Below are 10,969 nucleotides of genomic sequence, written 5' to 3' on the forward strand. Positions count from 1 at the left end.
TTCCTGTTGTGATGCTTGAACTTGAACTAGTTTCTGTCCCTGAGCTCTTTTGCTCAAGGATAGCACTCTACCACTTTGAGCCATAGAGCCACTTCAGGTTTTCTGGGGTTAATTGCAGATAAGAGTCACATGGACTTTCCTGCCTAGGCTAGCTTCAAACAGCGATCTTCAGATCTCAGCCTTCTGAGTAGCTAGAATTCCTTGCATATGAGCTACCAACATCTGGCTTGTTGGAAAGATTTTCACTCAATCATTTATTTAGGTTGTTCTTGGAATACACTTACGTTAAAAATCTAGTTTTTAGTAATTTGAAGAAGGGAGTGGGCAGTTAGTGAAAGCTGCCATGTTCCCTTGTTTAAAGCTGTTTAGAGCCCACATGGCAAATATTCTGTCTCTTATTTATTCATTTTGTATGCCACTCTTGTTTTGCATGTGGATTTCTATATTTTATTACTTTATATTATTTATAGGAGCATTTCCTTGTTTACATCTCCACACATGTTTACATTGTATTCTAATCAGTATGGCTCCCTCCATCACACTCCATGCCACAAGGTAAAGCATCCCTATCAGGTAGAATAGCTTTGTAATACATTGAATCATCCTTGCATTTTGAGTCAGAAAAGGCACATTGACCTAAACTGAGACTTAGAATGGCTTCCCTGATACCTGTTTGTTCTGTCTTCAGGTGAAGAAATTTCTCTGCATGTAAAGTCTCATGTAATTAGATGAGGCCTGTGAAGACAATCCAGCATAACTTACCTCTTTTTAAGGTCAGTACCATAATTTCAATTATATTTACAAAGTCTCATGGAACATAACATTCATAAAGAATTCTTTGTACAGTAATTTTTTCCATCAACAACAGAGGTAACAAATATCTCCTTCTCTGATAAGAAAAGAAAAAAATAACTCACCGAAAGCACCTGTCACCTATGGTTACTAGATAACACTGTTGAATGGAAAGGTTTATATTTTTTTTCAGAAACTCTTCCAAAAACAAAGAGGTCCATTTTCATGACAAATTATAATAACTTTTTATTGATTTAGTACAATATGACATTTAAGTAGAGAGTCTATAATTGCTTATCCACTTTGTGTCTTGTTGTCTATTCTTGGTTTATATCAATAGTAAATTATCAATCTACTGGAAGTTAGGAAAGAACATATGACTCCCCTTGACACTGAAATATGAGCAGAAGCATGGCTTTTCCACCAAGGCACATGAAAGCCAGTATACCTTCCATGCCTTTTGTTCCATTTATCAGAAAACATAGAAAACTCATGCTGAGATATAGAGCTAGATGGTAGAAGTAGTGTGGGTACCTGGATCAGCTGATAACAGAGAACTGATGTCAATTCACATCAAAATTTTTTTTGTGTAAGTTTGTCACTTTACAGCTATATCTGGCTAATATTCAGCTATATTTTCTATTGATATTCTTTTTACTGTAAAGGTGATGTATAGAGAGGTGACAGTTACATAAGTCAGGTAATGAGTAAATTTTTTATACTCTTATTTAAATATTTTAGTTACAAAGAGAAAAATGGCATATAGTCGTGTCAAAAACTTCTAAAAATAGATATAAATTACAATTGTCCTTCCCCAAAAACCCAATTGCGTCTTAAAGGTACTTACATTAAAATTTTTGCATGTAGTATTTTTTTTAAAATTTGATGGTTTTTTCTTTCATACAAGTGCTAAAAATATAGCATAAAAAATTTAATGTCCACTGAAAGCTGTTGTATGCATTCTTCTGCCCCTAACACTTGGAACTAACTAAAATGAATTTAGTGTCTTTCTGAGATGTCACATATAGGTCCACCTCAATAATTTAACTATTTCCTAAATTATAAGCTGTGTACATGCCATAATTAACTGTACTAATTTCCTCCTGATGGGTACACAGATTGTTTTCCACTTATTTCTATGTAATAGAATGATAAGGTTGTAGAACATCAATTCTGGAGCAAATGTTTTGCATGTTTTATTAAAATAAAGGTTAAGAAAAGTATGAGTTGAGTGGGAAGAGTAATGACTATTAATTTTATGAATATTGCCTATGTTATTTTACTCCAAATAGTGCTGCTATACAAATTTATATACTGATTTCCATGTACCAATGTTCATAAATAAGTTGTCTTGGTTAGCTCATCAAACTTTTGGTCATACTTGATTAAAAATAGATTGTCTCACTCTTAACTTAATCTGCATTGCTTTGTTTTCTAAATAAATCGAGCAGAAAATGAACATAATCTCTAACCTAACAGAGTAAAATTTCAGCAATGTGTCTTGAGTGCCTGAATTAATCATTATGAAATGTCAACAAAATATTTCCCTTTATTTTGAGAAGTAAAGACTTGTTCAGAATACACCAATGCCAGGAAATGGACCTACCCAGGAAAAGTACAATTATTGAGGGACTGTAGGAGCCCAGGGAGTAGAACAGTTTCCACAGTGCATGAGATCGACTACAAGCAAAACAAGTCCAGAGATCACAGAGCAAATGGAAGTCAGGGATCTATATTCAGAGTTCAGCATAGGGTGAAAAGGCATCAAAAGGAGAAAAGATGAAGAAACTGCATTTGAGAATGAGCTTGGCCATCTCTCGGCGATTATTACAATGATTGATGTTAGGTGAGCAATTAGATGAAAGATTAGAGGCATTCCTCATAACCCCTGTCTTTCTGTAGAGTCTCCCATACCTGTTAGGTAGAATATTACCAGATCCTCTACATCATCCAGTGATGTTATTAATGATTTCTTGGAGAGTTACATCTTTCCTAAACCTTGGCCGTCCAGTAAGTCTATAAAGCCTCTCACCACAGAGCTTGAGTCCATGCAAAGGCATAGAATAGTGATTAAGGAGAGTTAAAGTAGGGCATGTACTATCAATAACTAATGGAAAGAATGTATTTCTGCAAGGAGGGGAAATTGGAGATGGAATCCCAGGAGTTAACTACTTCACAGACTGAAAATGAAGGTCTAAATGTGTGTATGTTTTGATAAATGATATACATTCATATTATTATTCATATTATTATTCATAATAGACATAATATATGGGAATGAATAAGTCTTTAGTAATGCAATAGTAAGGTTTAAGGGTAGGGAAACATTTTATGACTGAAGCCAGTATCCATGAATTCACACCTGTCTTTCTCTTTACATTATTTTTTTCCAGTTTCAGGGCCTGAACTCAGGGCCGCATATTATCTCTTGGCTTACTTATTCAGAGCTGGTGCTCTTAATACTTGAACACACACCTCCACTTCTAGCTTTTTGTTGGTTAATTAAAGATAGAGGCTCTTGGTTTTCTGGCTTTGAACCTCATTCCTCAGATCTCAGTCTCCTGAGTAGTTAGAGTTGACTACAGGCCTGAGTCACTGGCACCCAGTCTGCCCCACTGAAGACTAGAAGAGTTAACTCTTGTAAATTAGTTCCTCTCAAAGGCATGACTTATTAAGAAGAACAGAATATAAGTGCATATAGTTAATGTCCAAATGTTTAACTTTGAAATGTTAAACTTGAAAATGGCTAATTTCCCTCTCATCCTGTTGAAAATACCTGGATAGTTTTCTCTCATCTTCTCTGATAATTAGTTAAAGCTTCCAAAAATAAAACTAACAAAAATATGTACATGATCCCCATGAGACTGGGCCCACTGGCATTTTTTAATTCCAAACTTGTCCACTTTTGGCATAATTTAATTAGCATAATTTAACTGTACAAAGAAGTTGCATTATGATATTTACAAGAAGGGTATAATGTATTATGATCAAATTTACTCCGTCTATAATAGCTGACTTCTTTGTAGAGTAGTGTGGATTTTCTGTGGCTATGTCTGGTGGCCTTTGCTGTCACCAAACACTGAAGGAGCGGGCTTGACTCCAAGTGCATGCAAAAGAATTGTTTCTTGTTAAATTGATGGCATATATTTGGAAACCAAATCTCTGTATTTATTACCATTAAAACCCTGATTTGATTGAATTGAGTGTGTGTGGGAGAGAGAGAGACACAGAGAGAGAGAGAGAGAGTGTATACTGGCCATTCCCCAGATTATTTATTATATTATCTGTAGTAAAGTTTATGTCACCTTTCACTATGAGGTGAAGGCCTTGAACCAGGTTTTGTCTCAAGGCTTTCAGATGGAGGGGTTCCAGACCCTAAAAGAAGTAAAAATGAAGACTATAAGGAAGTTATGACAGAATCACATACCTCAGAAGAGACTAGTCAGTCCAGAGTCAAGTACTTTCTGGCAGCACTTTGAAATCTGTGACTGGATGTTAGCAAGTACCTCCTCACTTCATCTTCTGGAGACTGCAGATGGGGGAGGACCGGGAGAGATGGTTGGAAAAGCTGAGGAAAAAAAAAATCTTGTTTTAAGGCTTGCTGACACAATACAAAGAAGGAGTCCCAGACTTTGCAAAAATAAATAAAACCCTCCTATAAGTATTTTTGAGAGTCCCTCACCCCCACAAAAGAGGCCATTGCTATGAATAATATCCCTGCTCTTAGCCCTGAGAGATTCTATTTGGAAGTGGTATAAATTATGTCCCCAAATCTCTGTGACACCTCAGAAAAGTGAAGGCATTTGGTGTGATCTAGTTTATGTGCCAGATCAACTCTAGGGAAGAGTTTGGGCCCTCTGTAGTATTAAGGTAAAAACCCTGAGTCCATCCTGAGGGTATCCCCTTCCCTCAAGATGATCCAAAAGAATCTCATACATTGTATAACTTGAACAGGGATTACCTGATGAGGTACCACTGAACCAGGTTTTTGGTAACAGACCAGCAGGCAGAAGCTCAGGCTTCCCAACAACAAAGGCAAAGGCCCTGAGGAAGATCTAAGGGAGCAGACCACACTAATTAAAAAGGGCCCCTCAATATCCAGACTCGTTTTAGGCCTGGAAGGCCCATAATTGTAGTATCTAGATGTAACTGTGCCTTCTTTTCATCTCTGGTATCACAGAAAAATGAAATAATTGATGGGGGAGGCAAGGGTAAGTCAGGAAAGAGAGAGATTTTTAACCTGTGCTATGAGGTAATACAAAGGCCCTTTGTGAGTTGTCAGGATAGCGGGTGGGGGCCTTAATAGGTCCATACCCCACATATTCTTGTCCCTGTCTGTCAGTTGTCCTAGCAGATCCCAGGGAAAGAACATTTAATTTAATACCCTCTGAATTCTCTCTGGAGATTCAAGGAGGGGACAACACTGGACCATCCTTAAGGCTTCAGATCAGACCAGCATATGGAACTATCTCAGGCCATACCAGAAGTAAAGGTGAGAATGTTGAGATCTGAGGGAATTACCAACCCCAAAAGAAAATGACTCATATAGGAGCCTTAACTCTACTGTCATAGCGAGAACTTTTCATGTGGGAGAGGCTGGATGAGACAGAGGGTTTCGGTGGTCAGAAGAACTATTTTTTTCAGAGTCTAAATGTAGAAACCTTGAGTTAAGTTTGAGGAGACCTTTATCCCAAAAGAAAGAGTGTTTCATAGATTCCTGCTAGGCCTGATACAGGGATCACTTATTTCTTTTTTTTTTGTATATGCTTTTTATTGTAAAAATACTGTACAGAGGGGTTACAGTTACATGAGTAAGGTAATGAGTACATTTCCTATTGAGCATTATTACCTCCTCCTCTGTTTTTCCCCTACCATCCCTTCCCTCCCCTCCTCCCCAACTCCTCCCTCCCCACTCCCCTCCCCAGAAGTTGTAAAGTTCATTTTCAACATAGTGTCTAGTACATCTCATTGTTACAATGGGTCAACCTATATCCTTATTTCATCATTTTGTTATTTCCCTTCCCCTCACTTAATTAGAAAAAAAATGTATATACAAGATGCAGGACACTGGAATCAAATACAGTGAAAACAGGGTTGTACCATGGGGGAAGAATATACAGATTTCTTTGTTGGTTTGTATGTCTCTCCCCCACAGCATAACCCTCTTTTCACTGTATTTGATGTTGGTATAATTTGTGGAGGGGAAGGGAAAAAACAAATTGTTTAAATAGGGATACAGGTGGACCCATTGCAAAAATGAGATGTACAAGACATTATGTCAAAAACAAACTTTACAACTTTGGCAGGGGAGGTGAGGGATAGGAAGGAGGGCAGAGATGGTAAGGGGAAACAAAGGAGGAGGCAACAATGCTTGATAAGAAATGTACCCATCATTACCTTGCTCAGTAATTGTAACCCCTCTGTATGGTATTTTCACAATAAAAAAACTTATTAATTAAAAAAATCACATGATACTATTTCTCTTGGAACTTAGACACTTGAAGGCATTAGTACAGTGGTATCAGCTTTAGGCCAGAAGAAAAAGACACTCTCCTAGGACTTAACAGGAATAGATCCTGATGGTTTTGTTTCTTTTCAGTCTTTTGTTTTTCTGAGAGACAGGTTTGGCTAGTTTGAACTTCCTATGTAGCATAAGATCACCTCAAATTTATGATCCACCTGCCTGACACTCTGGAGGGTTGAGATGACAGGAATATACAACTGTTTCTGGCAGAAGAGGATACTATTCACTCCAGCTTAAAAAGGGCAGATATAATCCTTCCTATGCTATCAACTCAAGGGATTGTGAGGTAGATTTATGAAGGTAAGATCTCCCTGAAGTTTTGCTTTGGACCTTTCCCTAAGAGAATTAGTCTCAGGTTATCACAATGTTGAAGGAAGACAAGGCCCTACCAGAAGGCAAGGTGAGAATTCTGAATGAAAAATGTAAACACCAATAAGCCCAGGACAGAAAAATTTCTATTGAACTCTTTCATTTCTACCTTCCTGGGTGTCCTAAGGCAGATATGGTTAGGCTCATCTTCTCCACATTAGGAGGGAGATGAGGACATTAAAATGAAAAGTTAGCTTCAAAGTAGAGATACCCAGTACCTGCAAAAACTCAAGATGATGACCTCTAATGTGAACAAAGACATCTGCCAGGCAGAACAAGTGGACTCCGCAAAGCCTGAAAATATCCCCACCCAGCAAGCCCCTGGACTACCTAGTAGGTAGCAACCTAAAGTGCACCCTCATTATTTCACTTAGTACTTAGGAGGCAGATTAGAGACTATGGGCCTATGGGCCTTCTGTGTTTCCTTTTTGAAAAAAATATTAAGCTGCTGTACAGAGGGGTTACAGTTACATGAGTAAGGCAATGACTACATTACTTGTAGATCATTGTTACTCCTTCCCTTCTTTGTTGTCTCACTATCCCTCCACTCCCCTACCACCCACACTGCTCCCCACCCCACCCCCCACCCAAAGTTGTAAAGTTCATTTCCAATATACTGTCCTGTGGGTATCATTATTGCAATAGGTCATCCTGTGTCTTTGTTCCAGCGTTTTGTTATTTCCCTTCCCCTCCCCAGATTAGACAACTGTATATACAAGATGCAAGGTACCAAAATCAAATACAGTGACAACAGGGGATACAGTATAGGGAAAAGAACATAGAAAGGAAACAAAAAAAATCGCCTAGTACATTTAAAATAAGAACAACAAAGACAGACCTTTGGTGTCCATATCTTGAGGCTGATTTCACTCAGCATTAACTTATATGATCATATGTACATAGCGCTTAAGATTTTCAGCTCATCTGATTAGATTACCATATATGTATACTATTATTGAAAATAAGGGAAACCATGGGGCCTAAATTTCTTTGGGACTGGCTTACTTCACTTAATATGATTTTTCCAAGTCTTTCCACATCCCAACAAATGGGGATGGTGTCATTCTTTCTGATGGAAGCATAGAATTCATGTGTGTGTGTGTGTGTGTGTGTGTGTGTGTGTGTACATTTTCTTGATCCATTCACCTACTGAGGGGCATCTGGGTTGATTCCACATATTAGCTATGGTGAATAATGCTATGATAAACATAGTTGTGCTGGTAGCTTTAATATGGCCATGTTTTGTCTTCATTTGGGTAAATGCCCAAAAGTGGGATTGCTGGATAATAGGGGAGGTCTATGTGTAGGCTTTTTAGGAACCTCCATACTGCTTTCCAAAGTGGTTGAACTAGGATACTGTTAAATAAATTTCAAGACCTTTAGCTTCTCTTTCTAGGCCCTCTTCTACACCTATTGGCCTTAAATTAGTCCTCTGATGGTATCTTCTATATGCTGAATAGATCTATCATATTCTTTGGATTTGTTTTGAATACTTGTCTGTTCTTTCTCTATAATGTCTAGGCTGTCTTCTATCCCAGAAATACGGTATTCTGCACAGTCTAGCATACTGTCCAGAAATTCTACTTTGTAATTTATTTCCCTTCTACTTGTTCAGTTTTAATGGCTTTAATTTCTTTTTTGAAGCTTTGGTTTGGGTCTTGCATGGATTTCTTTGCCTTCTTAATTTGGTTTTCTGTGTTCACTCTCAAATCCCTTATTTGAGTGGCTATACTTTCACTGTATTCCTTTTCCTTTTGTTGGACTTCATTCAGCTTTCTGGTTGTGGATTCCATGAATTCCTCTATTAATCTTTGGAACTGAAAATATCTCTACTTTCCCACCAGAACACAATTTTATGGTGAGCCTGATCCTAAAGCCTTTAGTTGCACAGACTTTGGAGATTCTCACTCAAAGATAGGTGTTTTTGCTATAACTCTACTTTTTTGGAGATGAAAGTATATCCACTCACTCCCTCACCAGAACACAATTTTAAGATAAGCACCACCTCAGAGCCCTGAGGTTGTACAGACTTTGGAGGTACACAGTCCAAATAGGTGTTTCACTCTATCAGTTCTCTGTTGGATATGTAAGTAGGCCCAATACTACCACTAAGCACAGTGACAAAATCCACTCTCAGGCAATATCTTTGCACTATTTTAAAGGTTCCCAATTATAGACAGGTGTTCCCTTATTTATTTCTGTTTATTTTTGTCCAGGGAGGGATATTGTGTTGCAGAAGTGTGGATTATAAACAGTTGTAATCAATGAGTAGCCTTGTTATGGTGTCTAGAATGGTTTGGGCCAAAGGGATAACACCCTGAGCCACTTTGGCACTGTCTCACTGACCACTGATATATTCTAGCTCAATGTTTCACACCTGAAGATCAACAGAGTAATGAAATCAAAGAGGGAATGAAGGTGTAGAAATAATTGTAAATGGGTTGAGGTGCAGTTAGAGGAAAGATTAAGATAATGAAATATAGAAGGAGAAAAATCAGATTAGAAGAATGTAGCAAAGGAAAAGAATAGAGGGAGGAAAGTTGGGACCTAACTTCTAAGTAAGAAAGAGAGAAGAGAAGAAAATTAAAAGACAAAGCAAACAAAAAGTAAAGGAAATAAGAAAAATATACATAAAATAAAAAATTAGAACAATTATGTATAAAGTAATAATACAAAAATTAGGAATACTAATATTTGTGATGTAGGAAATTGGGTGATCAATTTATACTCTGAATTAATTCTATACACAGTTAAGAAGGAAGGTCACGGTAGGCTATGTATTCAGTTGTGTTCAGAACAGCAATGAGGAAGGGGGAAAAAAACCAACAAGATTGTTGCAAAAAGAAAAAAAACAAGAAAACAAAACTAAAAACAAAACACATAAAAACAGGTAGCAGAGAGTTAAACCAGTTGCAAAAAGTAGAGAAGGAGCAAAAAATTTGTTTAAAGAACTTAAAAAGAATAAAGAAAAAAATTTTAAAAATATAATTGGTGAAAGGGGGAAGAGAAAAAAAGTATCTTTTATTTATTTGGAGGGGCTTTTATGTCTCCCCTAAGTCTGTTTTCCAGTCCCTTGATGGCATCTTTGATTTGCTTGTAGAGGTCAGTTTTCCCAGTTGCTTGGTTGGTTTCTCAAATGAGCTTGTTTGGGTGTGCAGAAAAAAGTTCTGCTTTACAGCCTTGGGGACTTTGCAACCTCCTTTCCAGGCTAAAAAGCATGATCTGCTTTTTCTTTCCTTTGTGCTGCTGGGAGGTGGTGGCTGGAAACTGTAGTTTGTTGCTGCTGTGACTAAACAATTGGGTGTGGTTGCAGTTTTGGCCTATCTGGAATCAGTGGCTTTTCCCAAAGTGGGGAGCCCCCTTTGGGCCACCAACCTGAATCGTCTCTCAGTTTTTATGGAGTATCCAGTTTTTATTTATTTATTAATGAATTTTAGTGAGATTCCTGCAGCTGGCTGTGCTTCCAGGGATGGGTGGGATTCCTTTGTTGCCTGCATGGGGGCAAGTCTGCCTCTCTGGGCTCACCAGGTAGTGAAGGTTGATCCTCCCTGGCCTAGTGAGGCAGGAAGCAGCCTTCCCCTGGGGGGAGCCAACTCTCACAGGTCCAAGTCCTTGCCCTGGACAAAAATGGTGCCACCTGCTGTTTTTGTGTCCTGAGTTATCTGCTAGCTGTAATGGCAGAGTCTATGCCAGTGTCCAATATGACGATCTTCTTCAATGGCATAGAGCAGGGGCTGCCTTCCTTGAGCTGTTCAATGGGAAAGATTGGGGATACTCACAGTTTCCCTTGGCTTTTTGGCCCATCCCTATCTGTGCCAGACAGAAACCAGCAGGATGTGGAATTCTGCTCCTGATTGTCCAGTCTGCACTGGAGGTGGGTGAGGACATGAGCTCCCTAGGTCACTGGCTGGTCCCATACCAGCTGCCAGCGGCTGCTTGTGCTCAAATCTGTCTCCTAGTGCAAACTGCCTGAATTTTTCCTCACTAGGCAGAATCTCTGTACTATTATGGCTCACTAGGTATGATTTTTCCTGTAGTGAGTTATTCCCTGAACTGCAAAAACTGGTTTCTTGGAGAGAACTCAGTCATAGCCCAGCTATATCTCTGCCATCTTCCTCCGGTCTCTCCCTTCAGTGTTTCTTGAGAACATAAGAAAACTTGCAGAGGAGAGGAGCCAAGCAAAAGCCAAAGTTTCTTGGTTGACTGAACACAAACTATCTCATTCTCTCTCTTCCAGATCAACAGAACAGCCATTCTTGTCTGATACATTTGAATTGAGTCACC

The sequence above is a fragment of the Dipodomys ordii genome, unplaced genomic scaffold (genome assembly GCF_000151885.1).
Source record: "Dipodomys ordii isolate 6190 unplaced genomic scaffold, Dord_2.0 Scaffold94, whole genome shotgun sequence".
NCBI lineage: Eukaryota > Metazoa > Chordata > Mammalia > Rodentia > Heteromyidae > Dipodomys > Dipodomys ordii.